This window comes from Balaenoptera borealis (assembly GCF_965194805.1).
Source record: "Balaenoptera borealis genome assembly, chromosome: X".
NCBI classification, from domain to species: Eukaryota; Metazoa; Chordata; class Mammalia; order Artiodactyla; family Balaenopteridae; genus Balaenoptera; species Balaenoptera borealis.
Window position 1 is genome coordinate 78,444,845 of NC_138881.1, and position 26,573 is coordinate 78,471,417.

Below are 26,573 nucleotides of genomic sequence, written 5' to 3' on the forward strand. Positions count from 1 at the left end.
ATTCTATCATTTCATTCCCCTTCTTAAAACAGTTAACTGATACTCAGATCTCTGACCTCAACATATTATCATGGCTTTGGGTTATTGCTGTCATCTAATCCCATCCCCATCTAGCTCTCTAGCCTCATTCACCTTCAATTTCCACCGTATACTATGTCTCAGCCATTCTGAAATTATTTAATTCCTTTTCATTTTACTGTGCTTTCTCTAGACCCTCTTTTCTCATGAATTTTCTCCTTCTTCCATCCCTCTCACTCCAACCCTCAGAATGGGAGAAAATGTTTGCAAATGAAGCAACTGACAAAGGATTAATCTCCAAAATTTATAAGCAGCTCATTCAGCTCAATACCAAAAAACAAACAATCCAATACAAAAATGGGCAGAAGACCAAATAGACATTTCTCCAAAGAAGATATACAGATCGCCAACAAACACATGAAAGAATGCTCAACATCACTAATCATTAGAGAAATGCAAATCAAAACTACAATGAGGTCTCACCTCACACCGGTCAGAATGGCCATCATCAAAAATCTACAAAACAATAAATGCTGGAGAGGGTGTGGAGAAAAGGAAACCCTCTTGCACTGTTGGTGGGAATGTAAATTGATACAGCCACCATGGGGAACAATATGGAGGTTCCTTAAAAAACTAAAAATAGAACTACCATACGACCCAGCAATCCCACTACTGGGCATATACCCTGAGAAAACCATAATTTAAAAAGAGTCATGCACCAAAATGTTCATTGCAGCTCTATTTACAATAGCCAGGACATGGAAGCAATCTAAGTGTCCATTGACAGATGAATGGATAAAGAAGATGTGGCACATATATACAATGGAATATTACTCTGCCATAAAAATAAACGAAATTGAGTTATTAGTAATGAGGTGCATGGACCTAGAGTCTGTCATACAGAGTGACGTTAAGTCAGAAAGAGAAAAAACAAATACTGTATGCTAACACATATATATGGAATCTAAAAAAAAAAAAAAAAAGGTTCTGAAAAACCTAGGGGCAGGACAGGAATAAAGACACAGACCTACTAGAGAATGGACTTGAGGACACGGGGAGGGGAAAGGGTAAGCTGGGACGAAGTGAGAGAGTGGCATGGATATATATACACAGCCAAATGTAAAATAGATAGCTAGTGGGAAGCAGCCGCATAGCACAGGGAGATCAGCTCTGTGCTTTGTGACCACCTAGAGAGGTGAGATAGGGAGGGTGGGAGGGAAACGCAAGAGGGAGGAGATATGGGGATATATGTATATGTATAGCTGATTCACTTTTTTATAAAGCAGAAACGAACACACCATTGTAAAGCAATTATACTCCAATAAAGATGTTAAAAAGACAAGTAAATGGTGGAACCAGATGTGCATCTATGTAGTCTCACTCTAGAGTCCAAGTTCTCAGCCATTATTGGCAAAACATATAGCTAATATTGACGTAGAATTTGTGACACACCAACATTGTTCTAACTCATGTACATATATCAATCCATTTAATCTCAAAACAATCATCCAACAACTGAATGATATAGGCATAATTAGCACTAGTACTCCCTGCACTGCTATGATTTGGGGGAAGGGCAAGAAAGAAGATCCCTTTCCCCCAGGGAACTATTCTTTGTTTAACTAATAGAAGGTAATGCTATCAATTCACATTTGTGAAGCAATTGTATTCAAAGCACTTGAATGAGTAAAGTGACCTCTTTTTGCTCTGTGGCCCAATAATTTAAAATAATAACATTAGCAATATTATTTACTAGTTTTATTTTACATTATAAATCTGATGGTGTATGAAATTGCGCCCAATTTAAGCCCACCACAGGATACATGGTAACAACTTCGAAGCAGCCTTTTAATCACCAGAATGAATGTTTCAGTGTGTTTTTATATTGCAGGTGCACAATGCATGATGACCCAGTGTAGCTCTGTAAGATGTGATGATGAAAACTTAGCTTCATGTCAAAAGATTCTTGATTGAAAGTCAAAAGTGCTGGCTTTCATTCGCAACCCAACACTAACTAGAGAATATAACTTACCTGGACCTCAGTCTTTGCATCTGCGAAATTAGCATGGTGGACAAGAGTACACATGAGCTCTTTATAATTCTGAACACCTGATTCTGTAAAGCCACTAACCACTCACAAAAGGCGGCGTAATTATTTTATAATGCCTCTTCCAGCCAGCTTGACAAAATTAACAAATGGTGGCTTTCTTTTTCCCCGTTCGTTTGACATACAAGGTTAAAACATGAGCATTATTTACTCTTTATCACAGTGTTGAGTGGTAAGGTGATACCTGCTTCTAAAAATCATAACATTGGATAGAAACTCATTTGAAAACATCTATACTATGTCGTGTGCGAGCAGGAAATTACCATAATGATACCAGTAGATAGAGTGGTCACAGAGTATTAATTATGAAGCAGTGTTAATTGAATAATATATGGCAGTTATTAAGAGGAGATTTTCAAAAACTGATATGCTATGACTCACCTGCCAGTCAGTAATGAGTTACTACACTACAGAGCCCAGGTACAAAGAATTGCTGGCACCAGTGATAGGGATGTGTGAAGGCTATCTGGCACCAAAAATCATGGTCTATACAGGGTGTGAGCTAAGACTCATAAAGCATCTACTGGCAGAAAGAGCTATCCAAACAGTTATAATCCACACATCTGGTAAGCTGTTTTCATAGACCTTGGATGCAAAGCTGATGATGTCAGGATAAATCTCTTCAGGAGATCATCCTATAAGATTTGTTCTTTCCTCTTCGAGAATTGTGTAAAATAATAGTAAATATCACATTTCAACAAAATTACTAAACAAGAACAGCTTACCTACCTCCTGAGTGAAGGAGACAATAGAAAAAAATAAAGGGACAAAAGAATCTGTTTTTAGAGCTTCTTACAGGGAAATACGGTTTTAATGAATGTTGGTAAGTACAAAGAAGTCAGTCATGCCATAAACTCAGGAAGCATCAAATTTACTAAGCATTTATTTAGCTCTAGCAAGACCTAAGTGAATGCACTAAAATATTACCATGGTAAAATATAAAACTAAAAAATATATCACAGTTACATGTTTTACTTTTAACAAGAAAAAAAATTCCATTAACATTGACTTATAGTATTCCCCTGAAATATAAAACATCTCTCTCTTCTTAGTTAAAGGTCTTTTAACCAGCAAGGACATAGCCTTATAAAAAAAATTTCCTGATAATGTTATTAGGGAATTTACCTTCTAGCATGGGTTGGGGGTGGGAAACACAAAGAGGACTTCTGGGTTAACAGACCTAAGCAGTTCCAAAAATACATTCTGAAAAATCTTTTAATTAATATAATTTCTTTACTGCACTATTTTTATTTTCCATGCTCTCAGTAGTCACCAAAGGCATTCACAGAAAAAAACATCAATTTAATAAGCTGCTTCCAGAAAGTACTCTTCTTGATGAAAGAAAATAAATTCAAATAAAAGTCAGACAGTACTAGATGTGGAATTGTAGTCTTTTTGCACTGAAAGGGCCTTAAAATCTTCCAGTCATTCCTGGAAATTTTTCGAAAAGAACAATTTTGTTTCTCTGAGCAGTCTGCTCTCTAACACATACCAGCTGCCCAGTTAGGTAAGCCAGTGCAATCAGGGAGAACACAGATGAACAAAATCAACAGTAACAAGAAAATCACTGGAAAAAAATGTGTTCCTGTCAGGTAATTCAGACTTCGTAATATGAAAATGTAAATGTAATAGGGCTGCGGATGAAATAGCCTGCAGCCATTTGGCCACAGCCGGAAGATGGCACTGGTGTTTTTACATAAGCAGGCAAACCATGCTTGTTACTCCAAGATTTCTATAGCCATTATTTGGAAGGACATGGTCGCAGTAGTTCTGAACTACTGAATAGTAATACAATGCACAATTTTTACAATGGATAAGCCAGCTAACAGAAGGGAGGAGATTTATGTCATGAAACCTCTCTCCTGTCAATGTATGATTTCCATGGGGAGAAAAGCAGAGCAAGAAATCCCACAAACTAAGCATGACTGACAATGTACTCTTGGCCCTTTGGGCAAGGCCTTTAATTTCTGTCCTTGCCCTTCACTCTTCTCTGTGATACTCTCTTCCCTGTGCTACTGCCACCTTCTTTCTTTTGGCATTCTTTCTTGCCCCAACTGCTAAGGGAAAAATGATTACAGGAAAAATAAAACTATGAGAAATATATAATTTCTCTAATTCTTTACTGTCATAATGTACCCAAATAATTGTGATAGTGTCTCGTTCCTCATTTCTCTCTCTCTCTCTCTCTCACATACACACAGAAAGTTATTTCTAGGACTGAATGTCCTAGAAGGCAGATATATCTCTATGTGTGTTTTTTTTAGCTATATATGATATTTACTACAGAGTTACAACTGCCATATAAAAAAAATGATAAATTAATAAGCAGAACTGTTCTAAAACCAAATAAAATTTAGACTTTTGGATGAGATAACAGAGAGGATTATGAATTATAATAATTATAAATATATTTTGGAAATTTCACATACAGAGTATACCTCTTGTGATCCAGAGCCACCCATCAGAGTTCAGATATGGAAAATAGAAAGAAAATTTAACCAGAACTTTCTTTTATCAACACACATATGACACCTGCTGATGTTGACAAGAGCTGTGAATACACATCTAAAAAAAGGATTTGGTTTACAGTAACTAAAGCTACAGGGAATGAAAAGGCTTTGGTTTAGGCTTACTAAATTACACAGATCACACCTGTACATGGATTACCTGCTTCCACAGTAAAAATCGTAACAAATAGTGAAACACATTTGAGAGTGTCTAGCATCTTAAGCAAGTTAAGGCAAAAACTGCACGTCTTCTGTATTCTTAAGAATCAAAAGTAAATTTTTTTCTTTAGCACCTGAGAATCAGCTGCAACTGAGGCATGACAACATGCTCCAAAATAGCAAATGAGAACTGATAGGTAAAAGGCTTTGCGTAAAACAAATTGAGTGTACATTGAGTGTGCAGTTAATTTCCTGTTATCCACACCAGTGAGTGGGGGCAATCACATAGAAAATTCACAATGGTGGGTATTGAAAAACACATCAGTACATCAATATTTGATTTGACATGTCTGGAGCTAGATTTGAATAGGAGTGTATAATCTGACAGACTTGTGAATCTACTATGAAGAATGTGACTTACCCTCCCTCTTCTGATAATCAAGTTTGGAAAGCTACCAGCTTCCAAATTCTACTTTCATCCTGTCCAAATCATGTGGGAAATTATTATTCAGATCGATACCAAGTAGCCTTGGAAAGCCAACTCTCCAAACTTGCTCTTTTGCCAACTTTCTTAAAGAGAAGAGCTAAATGTTTTATACAAAATGCACTTTCTTCTAGGTTTTTCTCTGTCTGTCTAGAGAGGGAAAAAAATTCTTTATTTATGTCATCATAGTACTTAATTAAACAAGGAATGAAAGAAAATAATCAGTAAGGTTTTGAAAAAAGTACCTTCTTACTCCAAACCAACTTACCCCAAAACAAAAATAACATAAAAGGTATTATTACCTCAAGATCAAGCAGAATAGGAATAAACCTACCTAAGGAGACAAAAGACCTGTATGCAGAAAACTATAAGACACTGATGAAAGAAATTAAAGATGATACAAAGAGATGGAGAGATTTACCATGTTCTTGGATTGGAAGAATCAACATTGTGAAAATGACTATACTACCCAAAGCAATCTACAGATTCAGTGCAATCCCTATCAAACTACCAGTAGCATTTTTCACAGAACTAGAACAAAAAATTTCACAATTTGTATGGAAACACAAAAGACCCCGAATAGCCAAAGCAATCTTGAGAAAGAAAAACAGAGCTGGAGGAATCAGGCTCCTGAACTTCAGACTATACTACAAAGCTACAGTAATCAAGACAGTATGGTACTGGCACAAAAAACAGAAATATAAAACAATGGAACAGGATAGAAAGCCCAGAGATAAACCCATGTACATATGGTCACATTTTTGATAAAGGAGGCAAGATTATACAATGGAGAAAACACAGCCTCTTCAATAAGTGGTGCTGGGAAAACTGGACAGCTACATGTAAAAGAATGAAATTAGAACACTCCCTAACACCATACACAAAAATAAACTCAAAATGGATTAAAGACCTAAATGTAAGGCCAGACACTATAAAACGGTTAGAGAAAAACATAGGCAGAACACTCTATGACATAAGTCACAGCAAGATCCTTTCTGGCCCACCTCCTAGAGTAAGGGACAAAAATAAACAAATGGGACCTAATGAAACTTAAAAGCTTTTGCACAGCAAAGGAAAACATAAACAAGATTAAAAGGCAACCCTCAGAATGGGAGAAAATGTTTGCAAATGAAGCAATTGACAAAGGATTAATCTCCAAAATATACAAGCAGCTCATGCAGCTCAATAACAGAAAACAAAAAATCCAATCCAAAAATGGGCAGAAGACCTAAATAGACATTTCTCCAAAGAAGATATACAGATTGCCAACAAACACATGAAAGGATGCCCAACATCACTAATCATTAGAGAAATGCAAATCAAAACTACAATAAGGTATCACCTCACACCGGTCAGAATGGCCATCATCAAAAAATCTACAAACGGGTTTCCCTGGTGGCGCAGTGGTTGGGAGTCTGTCTGCCAATGCAGGGAACATGGGTTCGAGCCCTGGTCTGGGAAGATCCCACATGCTGCGGAGCAACTGGGCCCGTGAGCCACAATTACTGAGCCTGCGCGTCTGGAGCCTGTGCTCCGCAACAAGAGAGGCCGCGACAGTGAGAGGCCCGTGCACCACGATGAAGAGTGGCCCCGCTTGCCACAGCTAGAGAAAGCCCTCGCACAGAAATGAAGACCCAACACAGCCATAAATAAATAAATTAATTAAAAAAAAAAAAGAAATAACTGGCAGTGGAAAAAAAAATCTACAAACAATAAATGCTGGAGAGGGTGTGGAGAAAAGGGAACCCTCTTGCACTGTTGGTGGGAATGTAAATTGATACAGCCACTATGGAGAAGAGTATGGAGGTTCTTTAAAAAAACTACAAATAGAACTACCATACCACCCAGCAATCCCACTACTGGGCATATACCCTGAGAAAACCATAATTCAAAAAGAGTCATGCACCAAAATGTTCATTGCAGCTCTATTTACAATAACCAGGACATGGAAGCAACCTAAGTGTCCATGAAAAGATGAATGGATAAAGAAGATGTGGCACATATATATAGTGGAATATTACTCAGCCATAAAAAGAAACAAAATTGAGTTATTTGTAGTGAGATGGATGGATCTAGAGTCTGTCATACAGAGTGACGTAAGTCAGAAGGAGAAAAACAAATACCGTATGCTAACACATATTTATGGAATCTAAAAAAAAAAAAAGGTTCTGAAGAACCTAGGGGCAGGACAGGAGTAAAGATGCAGACGTAGAGAATGGACTTGAGGACATGGGGAGGGGGAAGGATAAGCTGGGACGAAGTGAGAGAGTGGCATGGACTTATATATACTACCAAATGTAACATAGATAGCTAGTGGGAAGCAGCCGCATAGCACAGGGAGATCAGTTTGGTGCTCTGTGACCACCTAGAGGGGTGGGATAGGGAGGGTGGGAGTGAGATGCAAGAGGGAGGAGATATGGTGATATATATATAGCTGATTCACTTTGTTATAAAGCAGAAACTAACACACTGTTGTAAAGCAATTATACTCCAATAAACATGTTAAAAAAAAGAATATATCAAGCAGAATAAAAAAAAGTTATGGTTAAAAGAGACTATATATTTATACAAGGCATACTCTTCATTTTATGGATGAAGAAATTGCAGACCAGTGAATTTAAGTCCTTAGTAATCCAAATGTGGTCTATGGACCAACAGCAGATGCATCACCTGGTACATTGTTAGAAATGCAGAATTTCAGGCTTTGCCCCAGACCCTCAGAATCACAGTCTGCATTTTTAGCATGATCCCCACCCCGAATGATGTGTATACACATTGAAGTTTGAGCAGCACTTGTTAAAAATGCTTCTCCATGATATATTAATCACTTGCCATATACATGTTACCTAATGGAAGTAGTCTTAAACAAACATGTCAGGAAGTTCCTAAATTCGGTCCTTCTTCTTTCCTTCCTTCCTTTTGGAGGAAAAGTGATTCACACATACTTTCTACTTTCACAGTGAATAAACCATCCCCATAAACCAAATTATCTTTGAACTCTGCATCACTCCTTCAGGCCTTTTATATTCAAATTAGTGAATTACTGTTTGAGTGCAAACTGGCATAGCCAGGAGAAATTTTTGGCATTGGAAGAATCTGGTTTATTCCACGGTAAGTTCCAGAAACCTTTATTCCCATTCACACTCAGAAGCCATTTCTAGCTTCCTAGTTTCTTCTATTTATTCATCTGCTCTAAAGCCAGGGATAAATAAGCACAGCATATATTTATTCAATTACTGGAAGGCAAGCAAAGAGCCTAGTTCTTCTAAATGTAAATAATGCCTTCAGTTTGTAATGTAGCTATTTTACCATAAAATAAACACCTTGAGGTCACAGTTTAGTTCCTGTTTATTTTAGATAATAGATGTGAAAGGGATCTGGAGGACAAAAATTAAGTAAATGCAAGCATCATTGTTGATTTCTTGAAAATATGTCAAATTTGGAATCTTAAAATGCTATACTTCTTGAGCATTTAAAAATATCTTAACTGCCCCATTCATGTCTATCTTTTCCACCTATTTGTGTTTGACAAAATGATATTAATATTTCAATATATTGGCTAAGGAATCTATACTAATTTATATCTGTATCTGTATCTAAAATTTTTTTTAACCTCTCTCTGGCTTACTCACAATCCATGATACCTAATAGAATGACTGAGTTGATCATCACTATTGACTCATTTCTATTACTATTAACACTAATTAAACTAAATAGTTGGCCAATCTAAGAGAGGAAAGAGTTCGAACTAGAGATAATATTAAAACTTGACCACCTTGTGTTATCCAACAGGTTTTTGAAAAAAATCCAATCCTTCCTGGCCTTGCTTAGGCATTTCACATTACTTTCCAACTCTTTCTTGGCATCCTCTCAGCTTACATAATGCTACACTATCTTAGTGTATCTCATACCTTTTGGATCAGTCCTTCATTAACTACTCTTCAGGCTCACCTTCTTCCTTCAACCTCTAAAGTTATATTAATAGGTGTCTTAGTTCATTTGGGCTGCTATAACAAATACCATAGACTGGGTAGCTCTCTGGGGTCTCTTAAAAAGGCACTAATCCCATTCATGAGTGCTCTGCCCTAGGGACTCAGTCACCTCCTAGAGGCTCGACCTCTTAATACCATCACATTGCAGGGTAGGATTTCAACATACAAATTCGGTGGGGATACATACATCCAGTCTATAGCAATAAATTTTCTCCAGTTCTGCTCTTCCTTCTTTTCAGGTTTCCCCTCACGGATCTCATTTCGCTATGTGAACCTGAACAAATAACCTAACATCTCTGGGCCTCAGTTTCCTCATATGCAAAATAAAGACAATAACTTACTACCCGATAGGATTATTAAGAGATTTTATTGATAATAAGTTAATACACAGATAGCACTTTGAACAGTACCTGGCACATAGAAAGCATACGAATAATTTCCAAATCTACATCTCCAGCTTTTCTGGTGATTTTTCCAAGCTCCAAACTAACAGATACAGTTTTTTACTGGACACAATTTTATAAATGCCCTGCTTTTTCTCATAACTAATTGAATACAGATGTCAGCGTTTCCCTGAAGTCCAGCTCTCTATCCCGAGTTTTCCACTTCTATTAATGTCATCATCATTAACTAGATATCTGAACTAAAAGTCTCAGTCAACGTCAAAACTTTATATCCTCCCTGATCCAAGTCCTATCAAATCTTTCATCAGTTACCTCCTTTTAATGCCAATTGCTACCATACTAGCTCGGATTCTTTTCTTCTCACCATTGGATTACTACACTAACCTTCTAACAAGACTTTTTTTCTGCACCCTCTCCCACCCTACTCCTAATTCATTATACTAATCATTATCAAACTAATCTCCTGAGGAGTAGTTTCATAAAATCTTTCTTATACTCAACATTCTTCAATAAATCATTGCCTTTTGGCTCCAAAATCGGTGCTCTACTTTTACAATCCTAACTCCTCTGAATTTATAACTTGTTTTGTCACTAATATTGTAATTAACCAATTGTTTTACCTTGTAAATCTCATATTAGTATTTAAAATTTATGGGATCATAACTTAACTGTCCTTATAAAATTATAAGCTTCTTGTGTACAATTATAAAATATTATAATTATATATAATTATATAATTAAAATTATATAATTAAAATTATATATATATATTATATAAAATTATATATAATATATATATATAATTATATTGTTATATATATAATTATATAAAATTAAAAATTATATATAATTATATAAAATTAATTATATAAAATTATATATTATGTATAATTATAATTATTAATTTATTATATTATATATAATACATATAATATATAATGTATAATTATATATTATATATAATTATATAAATATTATAATTATATATATTATTTTTTCTCCTATAGTAACTTAATTTAAAATATTATAATTATATATATATATTTAATATATATTATATATAAAATTATATTATTATATATATAAAATTATATAAAATTAAAAATTATATATAATTATATAAAATATTATAATTATATATATTATTTTTTCTCCTATAGCAACTTGCCTTACAATGTACACAATAAATATTAGCCTACTTTATTTTATATTATCACTTGTGCATTTGTAGACTGAAGTTGATTTACCATCTTTAATCTCAAATTAATTGGTAACTATACCTTTACCCTTGGCCTTGTAAAGAATAATATCTTACATAACGAACAAATGTATTGTGGTAAGCCATAATTAATCATTGTGGTCACTAATATTTGTGTTAATATTCAAGGGCAGATACTAGACCATTTTAAAGTCCATTTTCAGTGGACTTTCACTTATTTATGGTCAGAAACAGCCTCCTGCTCTCTACTTCAAACACTTCAGTGATATGGTCAGGCTTCTTTCTGCAGCAGACTGAGCCCTTCCTATACTCTAGTCAAGTGATTCTCAACCTGGGGCAGTTTTGCCTCTCAGGGGACATTTTGCAACTTCTGGAGATATTTTTGGTTGTCACAACTCGGGTAGGGGAGTACTACTGGCATCTAGTGGAGTAGATGTCAGCTATAATGCTAAATATCTTACTCTGCACAAGAGACCCCCCCACCATGAGGAATTATCCGGTCCAAAATGTCAATAGTGCCAAGGTTAAGAAACGCTTGTCTGGACACTTTGACCCTAAAAGTTAGTCCCTTCCTTATAGGTCCTTTTTCCTCCTCAGATTCAGCTATTTGCCCTCTATCTGCTGGCTTACCCATGTCCTAGTTCTTAAATCAATCTCATCTTTAGCTAGGAGGGATCCAGTGCTGACTTTATGCCCTGACAAGTAAGTTTTGCTTTATTCTGAAAACCGAGGATCTTCTAATATAGTTTTGATAAATGACTCTATATTTTGTCCTGTGATCTTGAGTACTCCAGTAACTTAAGGGTTAGAGCTTATGTTACTCTTGCTAGTTGTCTTCCTAAGAAAAAGTCTTGCTCCCTAATATCCCATGGCTGGTCTCTGTATTAGCTATCAAACTTCCCTTACTATTGCCTGCTTTTGGATTTTCCAATTTTATTCTCCACCTGTCTGTGGACTTACCTGCTTATCTCTGGGGTTGACACTGTCATTATACCGAAAAAGCCATTCAAAGTAAGCATTCATCATAAAAATCCTGTCAGCTCTACACTTGGGAATAATTCTCTAACATAAATACTATGGTAACACAATGTTACAAATTGTCTTTAGACCAAGTTTATAATAAATTTCATGAGATTAATTGTAATATCTTTATTAACATCTCAGCTTATTTTTCAAATGATGCAGAAGAAAGTAAATGCAGCACTTAGAAAATGTAGATTGGTTTCCATTCACTATCTGACATTTTCTGGATCAGCGTTTCAGTTTTAAAAAATAATGACAATTACTTTGGTATTTCAATTTGGTTGTAACTGAAGGGGAATTTTAGAAAGAAGAAATGGTAAGAATAAGCAAAAAATAAAGGGTGATAAACAAACCAACTCCCTAAAAATCCATTAGCAAAAAGAGCTACAAAATTTTCAAGATCTCAGAAAAATGATTATACGTAGATTTTCTTTGAATTCAAGCACATGCAGTTTTGTTTGAAAGTCACACATAGCTTGTTTAAAGTAGTTTACTATTTTAGCTGTTATGACTGCCCCGCAGTGGTACATCTAAACATTAAAGAATAACACTTCCGAATTTTTTATTTTCTGTTCATCATTTTCTTCACCATGTCATATTAATAATCAATATTTATAGGCCAAACCAAACATAATCCAATATCACATTTCTCTAGAGAGCACTTATTACAGAGATAAAGTATCTTCTCTTAAATGTTGCTACATTTTCCAGTTCTAAACAGTAGTTTAGATGAAATGAAATGGAGACACACACTAAGTAGGTAAATGAGACTGATTCAGAGAGCAAGCCAGTCACTGATTCCCAGAAACAAGGAATGATATTTAAATAGGAATTCATGAGTGGTAAAAGTTTCAGGGCAAGCACTTAACATGTCCGAATATGTGAATGTGTTATTTTAGACCCCGCCTGAGTCCGTCCAGCTTGAGTGCAATATTTTATGTAATGTCACTCCTATGTTAGGATGTATTATAATTTAGATATAATGACTAGTGATCACTACATAACGGAACTACTATTGCCTTTGCCGTAATAACACTTTGTTTATAATAAAATTTGTCTTCATCTAGTCTTAGCGCATATGAAACTTCCATTTTCATCCATTTCATTACAGATTATAGCCTTCAGTGAAAAAATTATTATTTTTTCTTTAGAGTGCATTAAGTTATAAAAGTCAGCGGGCTACAACTAGATCTGTACTCTATTCTACTTTAAAACAACAAACAAACTGTTCATAAGTTAAACATGTTTCTAGCCACAGGAATTCATATTTCAGGAGTTCATATTGTAGTGGCATTTTTTCAGGAAATTTGAAATCTCTAAATTTGATAAAATATAAATACAATAAAGTACACTAGAAAAGCAAACAAATTCTGTTTATAAGATTTCATGTAATACTACTGTTTTTTAATTTCGTTTGGTTTGATTTATTTATTTATTTATTTATTTATTTATTTTTGGCTGTGTTGGGTCTTCGTTTCTGTGCGAGGGCTTTCTTTGGTTGTGGCGAGCGGGGGCCACTCTTCATCGCGGTGCGCGGGCCTCTCACTGTCGTGGCCTCTCTTGTTGTGGAGCACAGGCTCCAGACGCGCAGGCTCAGTAGTTGTGGCTCATGGGCCTAGTTGCTCCGTGGCATGTGGGATCCTCCTGGACCAGGGCTCGAACCCGTGTCCCCTGCATTGGCAGGCAGATTCTCAACCACTGCACCACCAGGGAAGCCCTGATTTTTAATTAATAGAGTTAAATGGAATTCTTCTCCAGTTTTATTATTACATGTTAAACTATTGTGTCCCTTTGGGAAAACAGGAATGTCTAGCCTATGAATGCACAAAAAGAAGATGAAATACAAAGTATAAGTTATTTTATAGTTAAGTCCATAGTAGGGTGACAAAGTTGCATTTTTATTGAATTGAAAATATTTCAACAGTATCCTCTCAGCCATGTTTCTACTGTCTGTTTCTTGAAGCATCTGTGTGACGAGTCACAGGAGTTCTGCCCTCCCTTATTTCAGAGGGGTTATTTAGTTACAAGGATTGGATTTTCAGTTTACAAGGTTAGGTATCAAATCTTATACCCTCTGGTCACTCTAGGCACACTGCACTGCCCAACCAAAGCCCTAATGAATTATCACCTCTTTCCAATAAACAGGATGCTAGTTCTAAGAAGCACTTAATGACATTCACAGTTAAAAGTCTTACCTAAAAATCTGTTTATGGAAAAATTAGCCTCATTAACGGGTTTGCCACAAAGTTGCTCTTATGATGTCGTGTGGAAGAGATTACAGGTGAAAAGGGAAGTGAAATTGAAGGGGAAAACAAGCATGAGAACAAACAACCCTCTATATTTGATTGAGTTTTTCAGGTCAGTAGCTGCACTGACAGTTGTCACAATTGCCCCTGAAAGCAATGGTACTTGGAATGAGAATCTAAAAGAAAAACATGTGATAGGCCACCCTTAAGACTTTCTTCTGCTTTTCTGAAAAACTTGGGCATACAACTATAGAGGGAGCTTCCATTAGCTCATAGAGAATCTTCATATGACTTTTTTGAAGGCATTTGTATTGGCTTTCTATTGCTAACATAGCAAATTGCCAGAAACTTAGAGACTTAAAACACCCATTTTTATCTCATAGTTCTATAGGTCAGAAATCCAGGTGGACTTGACTGGGTTCTCTGCTCAGGGTGTCACAAGGCTGAAATCAAAGTGTTGGCAGATCTATATTCTTTTAGTGTAGGTTTTGGGGAAGAATCTGCTTCCAACCTCATTCAGATGGTTGGCAGAATCCAGTTCCTTGTGGTTGTAGGACTGCGGTTTCTGCTCCCTTGTTGGCTGTTGGCTGGGGGCTGCTCTCAGCAACTAATGGCTATTTGCATTCCTTCTCACATGATCCCCTCCATATTCAAAGTCAGAAAGGCATGTTGAATCCCTCATGTTCTTTGGATCTGTCACTTTCCCTTCTGTTTCCAGCAAGAGAAAACTCTTTGCTTTTAAAGGGGTCAGGCCCACCTAGATAATATCTGTATTTTACATTCTACTGACTTGGGACATTAATTGCATTTGCTAAATCGCTTCATGATAGAATCCAGATAAGTGATTGATTGAATAGCCAGGGCATGAAAATCTTGAGCAGAATTCAGGAGTAGAGGGACTTTAAAATTCTGGTTGCCATAGTAATCCATTCTCTAAAAGAAAAAAAAAAAACGTCTAGCATGCTCAGCTTTAAGCCCCCACTTGCCCTACTTGCAAATCCGTTGTGCTGTGAACAACTGCACAAACATACATAGCAGTCCTGACCTATGGTTTCTAGGGGTCAAGGGTTATTGCCCTTACCCTTTGGCTTCTTTCTTTTCTTAGAACTTTTCCTACCCTGCCCAACCGTATTTACTGAAGAGATCTTATCTTCATAACCTGTCTCCTCACTTTCTCCTAAACTCTAGTCTTTGTTTTCTTGTATTTGAAAAATTTAATCTATTTTGGTAATAATTTGTACATAACTGTTGATCCGGAGTGCATCTCTATGCCTAGTTTATTTCTACCACTGGAGGCATGTTTTTCCCCAATGAACTGCATCATTCAAATGGATCTTCAATCGTTTCTTATTTTAATTTCAACTAAATGAAAAGCCATAAACCCATAAGAGTAGCTTATATTTTTCTTGTTCATTTTTTACTGGCAAAAAAGTAGTTGCTAAATTCCAATATAGACAATGGTCAGTTGAGGAGTATATAATTGCTGCTAAGATTATTAACTGAGATACACTAAATCACATTTCCTTTTGCAAGTGTATTTGTTGAAGAAGCTCTACCATTAATAAGGAATCTGAGGGGACATAATAGAAACAGTGCATACAGGAAAGTAACCATGAAAAAATACTTTTAATAGATCTAGTAGAGATTTAGGAAAATCACTTGTTTAAGCACAGTCCTTGAGTCTGAATTGTCTGGGAAATTCATTTACATTTCAAAAGAGTTAAACTAATAGTGGATTGACACCTCATTTAGAAAACATGGAGACTGAATCTCTCTACTGGATAGAAAAGTGGGTAGTAACTTATTCACCTGCAAGCTCTCATAGTAACTGACCAAGAAAACTACTATTTCTATGCAAATATTAGATGATCATAACTCCTCCTCTCACATTAACATTCCTTTATTCCTTAGGGTCACTGTAAATCATAAAAGGGCTTATCACACCCATTTTATAGGGTTTATAAGTCTACTGCAGCAAGGTGCTTTGACATTGTACAGCAGAGGAGCTAGATAATTGAAAACAAGGTTGTTGGAACTCTGGCAAGAATGAGTGTTTTCACTAGTTAGCATATGTTTATAAATTAAGGGGCAAAGCAGTTTGTTAGGAAAAAATGCTGACTTGAATTTAGGATGTGTGGATTTTAATTCAAGCTGTTTTATTTAGCCTGAGGTTCAGTTTCTTCATCAATAAAATGGGAAAGTGGGCCTAGATATTTTTAAGATCTCAGTGAGTTCTGAGAGTCTATAGTGACAGCATCATGGACTTCTGATAAGCATTTTGTAAGGGCATGTGCCACATCTGTGTAAATTGCCACTTCCTAGGCAAGCTGTGTTAGAACAAACTATGATCTAAGGCAAACCCCTGCGTGTCAAGAGAACTTAGTTTTCATCCTGTCTCTACCAAAAATGTGGTGTAACTCTGGTGGTTTTATCTCTTTCAACCTCATCTCCTCATCTCTAAAATTGAACTAAGGCTTTCTATAACTACTTAATAGTGTTATTTTCTGAGGATCAAATCAAATAACAGACACGAGGCTGCTTTGAAAAGTTCAAAATCATATATAAATATAGGGAGTAATAAATATATCCGGGCAAGTTATTTTGGTGAACAATTTATTCTGCCACTCAGTAAATGGGTGTGCTCATAAATAAGTTATTTAAATCTGCTGGGCCTCAGTTTTCTCAACTGTAAAATGAGGATGGTGGCCTAGATCAGTGATTTTTTTTAAAGTTACTTTTCATTTTTTAGCAGCAGAACTCTGGCTTCATACAAAATATTAAGTGGAACCCCACATATACATCAGAAAAAAAAACAGAGCAGTTCTAACTAAGGATGACCAAGGGCCTTTCCCAACAAACTTGCTTCTCATTGCACCTCATACCTTAGGCTTCTAAGGCACCTCCTTGAAGCACTAGGACTCTGAGGAATACAGTGTGAAAACATCTGAAGCAGATGATCATTAATATGTCTTACAGTTTCAAATGCACGTTTAAAATTATGACAACTAAAAAGACCTATTCACTTTTTTAATATAGAAAAATTTTGTATTATCTAAGAACAGAATAGGAAGTAAATCTAATACTTTTATAGCAAATTTTTTTCATTTGTGTTATTTGCCCTTTGATTTTCATATTTGAAAAGACCACAATGTCCTCCCAGTTATGAAACGAAGTTTGCTGTCATAAAATGTATTTACTTTTTCTACTTCATTGGTTAGAGATTAAAGCAGATTATTTTTTCATTTAAAACATCATTAAAAAACAACTACTTCCAGTGTTCTCATCACACAAAGTACCAGTTATTACCAGCTTCGAAAGTGACTGTGAAGTTTGTATACCAGTACTGATGAATTTCATAATAAACACCAAGAAAAGTCAATACCTTATAGAGGTTATTAGACCTATGAAAGACTCAGACCCTGTTATACTGATACATTTCAGAACACAACATTTATTTCTTTCCAAATGACAGAAACTAAGTTTGTGACCATGGAATTATATGGCTGGCATCATGGTGCTCTTCTAAAAAGGGTATCAAAAATAGTTGGTTATAAGTGAGCTAAAAATAGGTAGTGGCACTATTCCAATGAGACATGTAATTAATGAATATGCATCTCCTGTGCACCCAGCACATATACCTCATGAATTCAGAATTCCACTTGAAAGAAGACTTGCATTTGTCTTAAACTTGTGATAAAGTTTACCATAGGAGCAATCACTTAACGGCTATGAGGGAATATTCTGCTATCCAACTAGAAACATAATTTTAAAACTAATTGAAAGCCTATATGTATATCTGAGTCAGGTTAATTTTAGAAAAGAATATGTCTGATGTATTTAAACAAGCATACAAATAGAAATGACAAAGTTGGTACTATAAATTCCTTCATTATTTTTCAAAAACTACTTTGGTAAACAGAATGAACCTGCAAATGTCATTGATCTATTAAATATATTATTTCCTGTGGAGCATTTAATAAAAATATTAAAAATAAGTGTTTGACTTTCAGTATCTCCTATGTTGAACATTATTTTTAATCTTAACCAAAACAGAGATTTAAATATGTGGCTTTAATGTCCATGGTTGACTGTCAACAGCCAAAATTGATATGTCACACCATGATCTCCTAGCATGTCAATAATCTGTAAAGTAAAATTGGAATATGGGCGATCACTGAGTTGACCTGCTGAATTACATACACTAGAGTACATGTGAGTTCTCCTTCATGTCTGTAAAAAACATCTCTTAAAACAAAGACAAAAGAAATTAACAAGGCAATTATGATAAAGTAAAATGAGATTCACTTATACTGTGACTATCATCTGAAGTCATTTTTCAAACCAATGTATCAGTCTTCTTAGGGGTGCTACTTAGCAACAAAATAATATAAGACAACATAACATAGAGGTTTGAGGCAAGAAGTGGAAGAAAACTACATGTAATGGATTTTATAAGGGGAATTTCAATTAGGCAGGATGCAATTTAGCTGAAATTGTACTTTGACCATGTAACTGATATTGCTTCTCTTGCACTCATGAATGTTTTGACACATAATAAATACACTCTAGCCCAAATGCCTAGAATTTAAAGAATTGCTACTTAAGTCTATTAATTTGATTTTAATCATTTTAAACATTATATTGCATAATTTTATACATTAAATAAATTAGTGATAATTAAAGAAGTAATTCCTAACACAGTTGGGCCTCAGTTTCTCCCTTGTGATATTTCTTCAATATACAAGTAATTTTCATCTATTTTTTATATATTTTCTCAGTAAGAACATAATTAGCTTATATGTCACCATTTCTCAAAATGAGTTTAACAGAACAGTAGTAAAAAGAAAAGAAAAAAGACAGACTCCACAGGCAATTAATTTGGGGGAATTCTGGGTTAGAAAGTGTTGAACCTATTTCTTTGCTGTAATACATCTCAGAGTCTTTAAAACTAATATTACTTACCAATCCAAGGAACATGCTTTAGAAAACACCATCTAAGTAAATGTATCATTGAGCTAATAGGTATTTAGCAAGGGCTATATGGTTGTCTGAATGAATCTTTAAGGTAGCTTAATAAGCAAACTGATGGATCAGTCTTCAGTCCTATTGCACTTAAAATCACTGAAATGATCAATGAGCCAAAAAATTAATTGCCCACTTTAGATTTGTTGATCCCCCCAATACTAGATTTGGTGGTGCATGACCTCTGATTCAGCACCAAATGTTTTGGAATAGAAAACTTATTAGATCTCCTAGGTTTCCAATTTTGTTTGTGAACATACATACATAGTATTTTAGCAATATCAAGAATTTCTGATCTCTATCTTTATTTTTTGAGTTCCCCCTACCATCCTTCATATTTATTAGTATTATCAACACTTGGACAGTAGATTACTGAATGCTAATTTATGACATTCTCTGTGCATATGAACAAGTACCAGGAGGAAAAGAAAGACAATTCTTTCTCCTGTTGTCATTGTGATTTCAGGAAGTGTTAGCACATTTTTGGCACCCTTCCTTAATAGCCTGTATCTGTTTTAACAAGCCAAGTTAAAGAAGAACCTTATTCTTTCAAACTTAGGATTTGTCGTTATTTTGAGATTCATTAGTTTAATTAGTTAGAGCATTGTGCTAATGAGTCCAAGGCCATGGATTTGAGTCACATGTAGGCCAGTTAATTTTGTACAGAAAAAATATTTTGTTTCCACCCACACTAGGTCCTTTGCCATTAACCAACCCTCTGATGAATGCCTATTTTTTGATCTTAAAGGAAACCTGTCACTGATGCTATTTTTTTTTAAAAGGAGCAAGCAGGATCATATGCATAGGTGGGCAGCACACTTGTTCGTCATTATTAACTAATAGATCTTCAGCCATTACCTCTAAACACATACTTTACTTAAAGGAACTTTCCCAAGGGGGAAAACTCAGGATTTAATCATATTTTTAACAAATGCTCCATTTTAATTGACAAATTTCAAACTGCTCTTTCTCTTATACAAGTATCAACAATTTTTTACTTGAAAAATACTATGTGTAGTATTACAACAAACATAAAAATAATTAAGAGATTCATGGGCTATTATTATCTGCTAAAATCTAATTACTCTATTTTCATAAAAGAATCCCATTCACTTTAATTCAGTCTATAAATTATGATTCCATGTTTCTTCTCAGAGCAGATTGTAAATAATAGCACAGAATCTCAATTGGAGTGGATAAAATCATTGCACTGCTTCCTATCCTTTGTCATTTAAAAATAACAAAAATGACAACTGTTCTGAAGAAAAGTTTTGAAGTTTGACTAATGCTCTTTTGTGTGAAATATAATATACTTAGCAGTTCAAAGTGGAAAAAATCTTATCCAAGAGCGGATTGTCATCATAGAACTCGAAAGAAAGATTGATTTGATAGTTTTCTACTTTATGTTCAATACAAAATTCCATTTCATTTGATTTCTCAAGAATTTCATATATCCTTTAAACATGACAGATGATTATATCTGAGAAGAAAAGTGTCCTATGACCGAAAGTCCAAAACTTGAACAAATTTTATAATTTTCAAGATGATAAGGGCACCTCCTCATTCACAGAGCTCCATATTGTACAGATTGCATGTTTTTGGTCCTTTAACTAAAGGACTGAAATCTCTTCCATAAGTGTATGAAGGTTTTGTTTTTATTTTCCCTTTAGTTGCTGATGTGGCTAAGAATCACATTCCAGAAGGCTAAAGAAATGATTAAAAACTTTTCAGAATCAAAAATTGAAGTCATTTTTGTATGCTTAAATTAATCCATTCAGTAAAGACCCAAGCCTATAACTTAAATTCTATTTTTAATGATATTTTTAATTTCCTCTGGAAGAATAAAAGGAAAGTATTTTTACATGGATAAATAGGAGGTGAATACTGGTATTGTGGAGTCTGAAGCTTATACACAGGGGGTCTCTTTAACAAAAGGATACAAAATTACTAATACAAAATTTGGTATGAATGAAATATTAATTTATAGACAAAAAAGAATCACAACAAGGAATTCCCTGGTTGTCCAGTGGTTAGGACCTTCACTGACAAGGGCATGGGTTCAATCCCTGGTCGGGGAACTAAGATCCTGCAAGCAGTGCAGCTCAGCCAAAAATAAAAAATAAAAAAAATAAAGAATCACAACAAATGACAAATTTATAAAAGCTGACATCACAAAAATTGCTATTGCATACATGTATTAATAAACTGCTTGATATATCTCTATGATACGTTTTTTTTGACATTTTCAGCCACATATCATTTGATTATCTCTTCCTATGATGATGATTTTCTAATACCAGGCCTCAGAAAAGGTCTATGCAAGTGAGGGGCCTTAAGCTTAAACTTCATTCGCCTCATAATAAATCTGGCTCTGTTCATATCAGTCATTCGATCACTGTGTGGCTGCTCAAATAGTCTAAACTAGTGACAACCTGCTGTTTCAAAATATCTATCTATCTATCTATCTATCTATCTATCTATCTATCTATCTAATCTATTTATCTAGCTATACATATTTATGTATACACACATACATACACACACAAACATTAATCCAAAGCATTAATTTTAATTTTGGAATGTACTTGAGGGCAAATGGCTCCCCAGGGAAGATGTAGGTTATATGGCAGGAGGTGGGGTAGAAGGGGGTATTAATTTTCTGCAAATAAATCGAGGTTACCAATCCTTTCTCCCTGCCTCCCTCAATTAATGGGGCTGTACTCAGCATTATATAACTCAACATCTAGATCTTTAAAATACATGTGGGATGGAAAGGCTATTTAAGGAATTAATTTACCTAAAAATGTGCATTGAATATACAGTTCTTCATTAAATATTTGTGTATGAATGAATAAATGAACTAACAAATGAGTTGATGAATAATACAGCAATCCCCACTTCCCATTTTCTTTTACCTCAATGTCTGCTTTAGGTGTGTAATGAAGTCTAAATCTATTGGAGCATTCAACTACATTAAACTATCTGTGTCAAGTACTCCATTGCTGTGTTTATGTTCGTTATTTCATTTATTCCTCATAACAATTCTCAAGGTAATTATATTTCTCAATAAACAATTACGGAAATTGGAATTTAGAGAGTTTAAGTAACCTACCAAATGTTCTGCAGCTAGAATGCCCTAGAAGCACAAATTGAATCCAAGCTTTCTAGACTCTTAGGTAAAATACACCATAGTTGTTTCTGTTCCCATCATGCCATGCTGTAAAAATATAGCCAAAAAAATTTTAAGAGAGAATGTTAAATTAAAATTGCGTTCTGGACAAGTTCCAGAGAAAAATGTAATATATAATGGCAAAAGTTACAATAGAATCTCTCATTATTGTGCTACAATGCACAGATTTCTTCAATTTATACCTTTTCATTTCCATATCCATAAATTGCTCCTCCTATCCCCAGTTTTGAAATGGGGTCTGGTCTGCTTTGGGCAGCAGCACATCAAGGGTTACATGAATGTTAATAGCATGACACCACTATATGCAGAAGGATTAGCCTCATCACGATGGGGCAGACAGGTTTGAAGACCCCAAAAAGGTGTTTCTAAAACTATCTAGCAGCATTTTTCATACTATTTCAAAAGGGTTCCCTGGCTGAATAAACTCTTCATAGGCCCCTGCTGGAGAGTCACCATACATATTTGCATACTAAACACACAGGATGTCCTACTCTAAATAAACTTGTTTCCTCTCTGGGCAGCACCCCACGTCCCCCAACTCCAAACTTGTTCCTTTGCTGCCCTTTAAAGGTCCTCAGACACAGCACACACACCATCACCGCCCCTTTCCCTGCTGACTTGTATTTCTACTGCAAACTACATTGCTGGAACTCAGGCCTGGGGAGCTCAAAGTAAAGTGGTTAGGGGTTTGCGAACAGGGTTTGAACATCGATCTGTATCTCTCCACTATTATTAACTGATAACTCCTTTCGTTTCTTTCCAGAGTCTGCTGTATGAAAGTCACTGTGAAGAGAATGGTACTTCAATTCCCTTTTTGCTGTCACTTCCACTTCCCCCCCCACACCAGTCTCCATATGAGCATTTTACCCTGCTGGAGTACTTGCAAAGTTGAAAGAGAAGTTGCATAAAATAAGTTTTTAAAGTAATGATAGGGAAGTTGAAGGAGAAATTTTTAAAAATAATTTTAAAAGGAAAAGGGACCTGTACTGCCTTCCCTCCCTCAGGACCCTGAGGTTGCCTATTCTTCATATCCCTTCTCCTCTTCCCACTCCTTCTCCTCCTCCTCCTCACATGCTTTGGAGACAAAAGACTATCTTCTAGTTTTTAAATGTCTTTTCATTTATTATTAGTTGAATAGAACTCTAAGCTAATTTTGTTGAGTTTATTGAACTATAATTTATAGCTTCTAATGTAACAATAAAGATACTGTTTATCTGACGTTTTTGCTAGTTAAGACGGCATCTCATGCTGTAGTTGTTCTGTAAAGTATAAGAAGCAAGCACTACATTTCAGAGAAAATTTTGATTTGTTATTTTTATACATTGTTAACCCAGAAAAACCTTAGAAGAAGAAGAGACTAGAATGACACAGAATTAAAAACAAAAGTTAATTTAGTACAAGCTATAGCAGTATTTAATTCTCCATGAGATGTAAGTTTAGGATAACAGCTGACAAATACAGTTCAATACTTTCAATATAAGTATGTAATTCTTAAGGTCCTTGACTACATTTGGAGATACACATTTCATTGTCTGTGTCACTAATTGATATATACTTCAAAGTTACCACACATGGTATCTTGCAAAATATTATTGCCTTTTCAGAAATCCATTTGGGCTCCCCACCCCAAGTGATAGTTGTAAAAAGGGGGAAATTTTAATAATTCATAGGACATTTGGAAACCTCTGTCATTTAGCAAGTTTATGACAAAATTAATTTCACTTTTTCTGATATTTTATTTGTAATTTTTCTATGATTGTTACATCCTTATGATTATTTTTGGAGAATAATTTATAATTGCTGGGAGTGGAAGTGTGGGTGTTCAGTAATTCAGTTGCACTCTTCAAGAATAATAACCATCTTTGAATAACATATCATTACTTATTGTGATGAATTGCAAGAGGCTTACCAACAAACATAGCCTACCCACTTCAGCATCTTCCATAGAATAAATGGTCCAAGAATGCAAAACATAAAATGTGAAGCTAGAGTCATAAGTTATTTTTGTATTTATAGGACTTTTCTAAGAAAGATGTCCTGTTGGGAACATGACCCTTAGCCAAGCAGGTAGTATTTCATTGATACTGAGCCTAGGGCACCAGGGAAATGGACCAGTGGAAACTAGGCAGGATGCCAGTGCTCGAACTGAGTATCAGAGCCTGCACACTGGTCCTAGCAGTGGGTACTCAAGTGCCACTCACATAAGTGAGGTAGATGGCTAATTGTACAAACTAGATCACCAGGACTGGACTTGGAGTAAAACTAGATTTATTGGATTCACCACAAGAACACTGAACAGTGGGTCTGAAAAGACATCAAATTTGAAAACCTATCAGTTGACAAGATGGAAATTTTTGAAGGATTCTTTGGTATGACATGATTACGTTCAGTCTGAAGGAGAAGCTCCTTTAGTGCTTTGAGCTCCAGCAACAGATCTAGGGAAGATGGAGCCTAATAATGACAATATTCACAGTGGAAGGAATCCAGCAACAATATTTCATTTTCACTGTCAATTTTGTGTACACATTTTTTCCTTAAAAGGAGACCCTTGTATGTTCCAAACACTTTTCCTTCACTATCTAGCCTGTCAGAAAAGATAACCACACTAGGATCAATAGTGTGCCACACTACATCTGTGGTTTCACTTTATTTAGAAGTTAGTCAAGAAAGAGAAATTAATTGAAAGATTCAAGTTTTTTTTTTTTTTGCGTAAAAGTAAAATGAATCACCATTCTTCACCTTGTGTAACAGGAAATCTAAAAGGAATAGTTGAGACCAGCTGCGTTTTGGCAACTAAGAAGAATTCTTGTTTTTCATATTTTATCCAAAGAAACTGACATTCAGCTAAGTATCAGTAATGATGAGATAAAAACTGTTCAATCTGAAAAGAAAACAGAAACCCTATGTTGATTATCTAAACGCATGTCTAATCACTTAAAATGGGATGTTTGCAGTACCCCAGTCAATGAAAAATGGCTCAAAATAGCCATCCATTAAACACTATGTTGACTAAACTACAGCCATGGTTGTTAATAAAAAAAAAAAAACTTAAAGCAGTTTTCCTACATGTTTCAATGAAATGCACAGTGTATTTGTTATCATACATCAGAAAATATAACTGATTTCACAAACCATACAAAAGTTAAATCTACTTACTTCATAGTCATATCTTATAATAGAAATAAAGAGGCTTAAAAAGTAAAGAAGGCTCAGAGTGGTGTGAGATTAATTCACGATTCTTTAAAAATGTATATTTTTATCAATCCCAATATATTTCTTTGGAAACATTATGTGATTATTTTCATAGGTGTGTGTATTTCCTAAGTTTAGAGCAGTCACTGATGCCTACTTCCTGAAGACATGACCACATAGGAGTTTTGGTAGGATGGAAAAAATTCAATCTCAATGTTAAAAGAAACAACAAAAAGGAATTCTGCTTTCCTCAGCAACCAAAATCTCTTTAACTCTTTCACCTCAGCAGGCAACATCTGGATAACTCAAGTTAAAGCCTGTCCTAAGGAAACAAGAAAAATAGAAACTGTTAATAGCATTCTGATCCTTCTACGCTTTAAAAGACACGATAATTTTCCCTGCTTGTGTGCTTCCATCACAATACAGGCAAATAACACACAGATGAAAAGCCTCATCCAGTACAGTTTGCAACTACTTATCTGTAAAAAAAAAAATGAGAGTACAGTAGGAGAAGTGCATTCTTTAGTAGGAAACAGCAACCTTGAAGACAACACCACGTACCTTTTTATTCATTTTACTGCATTAATCAGAGCTCAGTGCTTCAGCAAAGTTCAGCTATACACATTAGGCTGTAATTCCCAGTCTCCAATGAAAGAAATTCAGCTGCAGTTTCTGTCCACTGCAAGTGTGTAGCTGCTCAAGCCTAGGGAGAGAGAAAAAAAATCTTAAATGGCATGATTACCAAAAATTTGTCCCACCCCTACTTAATTACAGAGGTTGTTGGAGTCTTTCCTTCATTGAAAGCCCTTTCTTGTGTATTTTTATTTCTTATACTCCCCTCCTTGGGCCTTGGTAGTGTTTTTCTCAGAGCAGGGAACCGTTTCAAACTTTTCCAAATTATTTGCCCAAGTACTATAGCAAACTTCTAATATTTTATTATTTGGGGAATGTTGTAAAGGCCAGTCTCAGGACTAAAAAACACCTTGCAAGTCGTGTCCAGGAAGGAATGG

General features: G+C 35.2%; 1 long non-coding RNA gene across 4 annotated transcripts in view; it reads right to left on the reverse strand.

The window, feature by feature from the left end:
- The window catches only part of LOC309620800, a 102,876-nt gene that overhangs the window by 68,850 nt on the left and 7,453 nt on the right, over nt 1–26,573 (reverse strand). For 3 of the 4 annotated variants that reach the window (XR_014239640.1, XR_014239641.1, XR_014239642.1), the window contains one exon: nt 20,980–26,266. This is a non-coding gene — a long non-coding RNA (uncharacterized lncRNA). Of the gene's footprint in view, nt 1–20,979; nt 26,267–26,573 lie in introns of those variants that run through there. The other variant, XR_014239639.1, reaches the window with a different exon arrangement.